This window comes from Colobus angolensis, unplaced genomic scaffold, assembly GCF_000951035.1.
Source record: "Colobus angolensis palliatus isolate OR3802 unplaced genomic scaffold, Cang.pa_1.0 Scaffold227, whole genome shotgun sequence".
Classification (NCBI taxonomy): Eukaryota; Metazoa; Chordata; class Mammalia; order Primates; family Cercopithecidae; genus Colobus; species Colobus angolensis.
Window position 1 is genome coordinate 1,245,591 of NW_012115455.1, and position 6,483 is coordinate 1,252,073.

The following is a 6,483-nucleotide window of genomic DNA, read 5'->3' on the forward strand; positions in this document are numbered from 1 at the left end:
GGTTTTGCCCCACCCTTCCGTTAGGTATCACTGACTCCAAAAGAGGAGTCAGTAAATTTGGTTATCATTAGAAAGAGACAAGATAGGATAGGGTGGAATTTTAAACCCCTTAAAATCTCAGAAGTCAGTCTAACCCTCTGAGACGGTTAATATTGAGTGTCAACTTGATTGGATTGAGGATGCAGAGTACTGTTCCTGGGTGTGTCTGTGAGGGTGTTGCCAAAGGAGATTAACATGTGAGTCAGTGGACTGGGAGATGCTGACCCACTCTCAGTCTGGGTGGGTACCATCTAATCAGCTATCAGGACTGCTAGGATAAAAGCAGGCAAAGGAACGTGGAAGGACTAGACTGGCTTAGACTCCCAGCCCACATCTTTCTCCCTTACTAGATGCTTCCTGCCCCTGAACGTCGGAATCCAAGTTCTTCAGCTTTGAGACTCTTGGATCTTCAACCACAGACTGAAGGCTGCACTGTCAGCTTCCCTATTTTTGAGGTTTTGGGACTTGGACTGGCTTTCTTGCTCCTCAGTTTGCAGACGGCCTAATGTGGTACTTCACCTTGTGATCGTGTGAGTCAATACTTCTTAATAAATTCCCCTTTATATATACACCTATCCTATTAGTTCTGTCCCTCTAGAAAACCCTAATATGCTCTCTGTCTTCCCCCCACATCCTACCAGTAATAACTCCATAGAGTGGTTGTCCAGAAATTACTTATGAGCACCTCCAGTTACAGTGAGCTGAAAATTCCAGAGGCATTTCCATTCTGCTTTTAGTCAGCTTAAAACATTAGCAAATTATTTTCTGAGATTTAACTGAGATCTGTTTCCTTTCATATTTCTTTGATTCTAATAATTACCCATCATAAACTCATCTTTATCCTTGTAATATGAAGCCTTCTCTTCTCCAACTTAATATTTCCTGTTTCTCTAACCATTTTTCATATGTTGTGATCTCTAGAGATGTCTCTAAATATGTTTCAGTTTGTCAGTTTCTCTTTTCTACAAAAGGTCGTCCCAGAATTGAATGTCATAATTCAAGTATGGTATAACTAGCATTATATAAATTAGCATAGGGTCCTCATTCTGGACACTGTGTTTCTCTTTTAGCCCTTTTATTTTCCAAGGAATAGTATTTCATTGTGGTTTTAATTTACATTTCCCTGATTACTAAGAAGTTGTGCATCTTTTCATATATTTATTGACATTGATTTTTTTTTGTGTGGATAGCTGTTAAGAACTTTTTCCATTTTTCTATTTTTTTTTTTGTCTTTGTCTCTATTCCTAATAGCAGCCTTTTGTCCCTTATGTGTTGCAAGTAACTTTTATCCTTAGGCTAGCCTTTTTTTAACATTTTTAATTAATCATATGTAAAATATTTTTCTTTATGGTTAATGCTTTTCTGTGAGTTTTTAAAGAAATCTTTCCAGACCCTGAGAACATGAAGATGTTATCTTACATTTATTTACAAAAGCTTTATTGTGGTGCTTTTTCCATTTAGATCTACAATCCACCTGGAATTGATTTGTGTGTAAGGTTTGAGATATACGTCAAGTTTAATTTTTCTTTTAAGAGATATCCAATTATTCTAGCACCAATAATTGAAACTACACCCTTTTCCCACTGTTTTGCAATACCACCTTTGTCAAAGATCTAATGATTATACATTCATGAGTCTGTTTCTGGTGTCTGTATGCTGTTTCATTTGTCTATTTGTCTACCTTTGTGCCATTACTACACCATATTAATTACTAGAAATTTAAATATCTTGAAATGTAACATGGCAAATTCTTCTACTTTGGTCTTCTTCATGAAATGTCCTGACTATTCATTGCCCTTTATATCTCCTTTTAAAAAGGTAGAATGTTTATAACTGCTATATAGAAATACAATTGATTATAGTATGTTGACCTTATATCAAGCAATTTTCTAAACTCATGTGTGAATATTAATAGTATAATCTGTATATTCTTTTACATTTTCTATTTACACAGTTATATCAACCATAAAAAATTGCAGCTCTATTTTTTCCCTCCAATCTTATACTTTTTATTTGTTTTCATTTCATTATTTCCTTTGACACCTCCAAAACACTCATTCCTTTCACCATTGTTGTGTAACAACCCCAAGACTTAGTGGCATGAAGCAACCATTTTATTATACTCACAGATTCTGCAGGTCAAGAATTCAATCAGGGCACAGAGGTGACTATTTGTCTCTTCTCTACTGTAATTAGGACCTCAGCTGGAAAGCCTTGAAAGCTGGGAGTCACTTGATGGCTGCAGGCTAAAACCATTTGGAGGTTTCTTTATTTGTGTGTCTGGTGCCTGTGTTGAGATGACTCAAACATTAAACTCAGTTGTAAATGCTGACTAGAGTGCCTGCATATGGCCTCACCACATGACTTTCTCATGGCATGGCAGCTTCGGAGAGTTGATGTTCTCATACTGCAGCTTACAGTCCAATGAACAAGGCAGAAACTAGATCATCTTTTATGACCTTATCTCGGAAGTCACATACCATCACTTCTCCAAACAGCTATAATCCAGGAACAAGAAAAAAACAAACAACTGAATGGACTCCAAAGGAACCTTTAAGGTGACTTGGATAGGCTCAAAAAGCAACAGTTATATGTCTTTGAAAAAAGGTAGCATCATCCGGAGCTTCATTATTAGTACCACATTTTCATCACAAGGTCTAGCACTCAATTGAAAATAATCTTATCTAAAAAAAATGGATGTGACTGAAAACTAAAGACTAGAAAAGCACACAAAAATTAAAAAGACATATTACCATAAAAGGAACAGCAAAAAAAAATTATTGCTGACTGTGTGTCAGAACAAATGAGAGGCAGAAGACAATGGAAACATGGCTTCAATGTTCTAAAAGAATATAACTGTCAGCATAGAATATAACTGTGCTAAAATAATACCTGTCAGCATAGAACTCTAAAGCCAACAAAAATATCCCTTACAAACTAGTGTGAAATAAAGACACTTTCAGATAAACAAAAGAGAATTATTCACCAGAAGTTTCACACTAATTGAAATGCTAAAGGATGTATTTCAGGTAAAATAAAAGAGATTATAGCCAAGAGACGCAGCAAGAAGTGAAGAACGGCACAAATGTCAAATATCTGAGTAAATCTGAATGAGCAATGTGTAAAACAATAATAATAAGTGTCTTATGAGTTTAAAATATGTACAGAACTAAAAAACATAAGAAAATTTTAAAATTGTATATATAATTAAAAACCTTCCCACAAAGTAAACTATAGGCCCAGGTTGTTTCATTGGCAAAATTTACCAAACATTTAAGGAATAAATAATGCCAATTTTACCCATATTCTTCAATATAATAGATTAAAAAAGGTATTTCTCAATCATTTCAAGGGCAGCTTATTGTTCATTCCAAAGCTTGATGAGTACATTTCAATAAAAGAAATTCACAGGCCTATCTCATCTCTTGAAAAATAGAAACAAAGTTGCTAAACTAAGTAATATTAAAACAAATCCAGTAGCATATAAAAAGGATAGTACTTTAAGGCCAAGTTGGATTATTCTAACTGTTAAGCAGAACATTGGGCATCACTTACTAATCCCTGGAATTGACTGTAATAGCATATGCCCATTGCATTGCTTTATCAGAGTCACAAAGAACATAATGTATTCAATCCCTGGATAAAACAACACTTTACTTACATAGAAAAAAGACAGAGCAAAATCAGCTTCAATGGTGTGTGTTGGTACCCCCCATGGCCAGCCAGTACCCCCTAGCAACAAACACAAAGCAATTGGATAAGCATAACCTTCTTGTGCCTTAGAGGAAGGACCCTTATCCACACTCACCCCAACCCAGTCTGAAAGACAGAAAGCTAGGACATGCCTGAGAGCCATTGATGCATACACATAGTAAAACAAAAGAACACTTAGTAAGTCTGAAACAGAAAAATATTTCCAGCCTGGAACAGGGTTTGTAGGCTGCTTATCTCTTGCTAAGGAAATGTTTTAGTCCCAACACCTATTTTAAATGGCCAAGTGGGGGTCAAAAGACTGCATGCACAAGACTGCCTTTCCCAACACTAAAAATTCATGGTTGGTTCAACATTTGAAAAGCAATCAATGTAATATGCCTCATTAACTTAAGAAAGAAGAAAAATCACATGATCATCTCAATAGATGAAAAAATGTAATGTGATAAATTCAACTTCCTTTCATGATTAAAAAATTAGCAAACTAGAAATAAAAAGGACCCTCTTTAATCTGTTAAAACATGTATATAAAAAGCTGAAGCAAATACTGTACTTGGTGGTGAAATGCTAAACTTCTTCCTGTGACAATGGGAATGAAACATGAATAACTGCTATTACCTCTTCTACTCAACATAGTGCTAGATATTCTAGGCAATCTGATAAAAGAAGAAAAATAAAATAAAGTTATAATTGTTGGAAGGGAATAAATTTAAATATAGCCAATTGTAAATAATATACGTGTATATAGAAAATACAAAAAAAACTGATAAACTATTTTAAATAATAAATGGTTTGAGCAAGATAACTGCCTGCAAAATCAATATATAAATAGAATGGTATTTGAAAATATTAGCAATAGACATGGGAAATAAAAATGTTTAAGTATACCATTTAAAATAACATAAAACAATATTGAAGGAAAAGAACAGAGTTGGAGGACTGACACTACCCAATTTCAAGGCTTACTATAAAGGTACAGTAATCAAGACAGTGTGGTATTGGTGAAAGAACAGACAAATAGACCAAGGGAACAGACTAGAGAGCCTATAAATAGACCTACATTAACATAGTCAAATTACCTTTAATAATGAAGGCAATTAAGCTAATGAGATAGTTCTTTTAACAAATGGTGCTGGAATAACTGGATATCTGCATGTAAAAATAAATGAGTCTAGACGTGAGATTTTACACCCATTGCAATAATGTGGATCACTGACCTAAATTTAAAATGCAAAACTATAAAACTCCTAGAAGATACCATAGGAGAAAATCTAGGTGACCCAGAGTTTAACAATGACATTTTAGATACAACACCAAAGCCACAATCCATAAAAGAAATAATCAATAACCTTAACATCATTAAAATTAACAAATTTCTTACACAGAATATGCAAATTTGCTTAGATAGAAAGTAGATTGGTAGCTGCTAGGGGCTGGTGGTGAGGGATTGGGGAGAATAGAGGGGTTGAGAGGTGAGAACTAAAGGTTATGGGGTTTCTTTTTGGGGTGGTGAGAATGTCCTAAAATTGATTGTGGTGATGATTACATAACTGAGTATAGTGCAGATAAAAACTACTAGATTGTACACTTTAAAGGAGTAAATTGTATCATATATGAATTATATTTTAATAAATCTGTTACCAAATAAAATTTAAAAGTTCAGCTCTGCAGAAGACACTGTCAAGAGAATAAAAAGAGAAGCCATAGACTGGGAGAAAATGTTTACAAAAGACATATCCGATAAGGGACAGTTTTACAAAATATACAAATAACAAAATATACAAATACTTAACACTCAACAATAAGTAAATATACAAATACTTAAAACTCAACAATAAAAATGCAACCAACCAACTAAAAATGGGCCAAAGATATTAACCAACACCTACCTCATTAAAGAAATTATGCAGCTGGCAAGTATACTTTTGAAAAGATGCTCAACTTCATATGTCATGAGGGAAATGCAAATGGAAACAACAATGAGATATCACTACACAACTATTACAATAACCAAAATCCAGAACACTGACAACAGCAAATGCTGGTGAGAATGTAGAGCAACAGGAACATCATTCATTGCTGGTGGAAATACAAAGTGGCACAGTCACTTTGGAAGTCAGTTTGGTGGTTTCTTACAAAATGAAGCATACTCATACCATATTACCCAGCAATCATGCTGCTGGGTGTTTCTCCAAAGGAGTTAAAAACTTATGTCTACAGAAACCAGCACACGGATGTTTATAGCAACTTTATTCACAATTTCCTACACTTGGAAGCAAATAAGATGTCCTTCAGTACATGAATGAACAGATTAGATGTTTTAACATCTAAAAATGAAATATTATTAGGTACTGAAAAGAAATGATATATTAAGCCATGGAAATACATAGAGGAAACTTAAATCCATACTATTAAGTGAAATAAGCTAGTCTGAAAAGGCTACATACTGTATGATTTCAACTATGACATTATGGAAAAGGCAAAACTAGGGATAGAGTAAAAACATCAGTGGATTCCAGGGGTTGGGGGTAGGTAGAGACAAATAGGTGGAGCTATTTGAAAATAGAGTCTATTTGAAAACACACAGGCAGAGGAGACAAAATAAAAAACAATGAAGTACACCTACAAGATCTAGAAAATAGCATCCAAGGGAAAAATCTTAACATACTTATTGCCCTTCAAGAATAGGTAGAGAGAGAGAGGCTCTCAGGCAACAGACTTTTTTTTTTTTTT

General features: G+C 34.4%; 1 protein-coding gene across 2 annotated transcripts in view; it reads left to right on the forward strand.

Annotated features, from left to right (window-relative positions):
* HMGN5 (high mobility group nucleosome binding domain 5) overlaps positions 1-6,483 on the forward strand; it is an 86,739-nt gene that overhangs the window by 6,266 nt on the left and 73,990 nt on the right. Inside the window, exon 3 of one of the 2 annotated variants that reach the window (XM_011944120.1) lies at positions 390-569. The exons of the other annotated variant lie outside the window; for it this stretch is intronic. The gene's annotated coding sequence lies outside the window, so the exon portion shown is untranslated. The remainder of the gene's footprint in view (positions 1-389; positions 570-6,483) is intronic. 2 annotated transcript variants of the gene reach the window in all.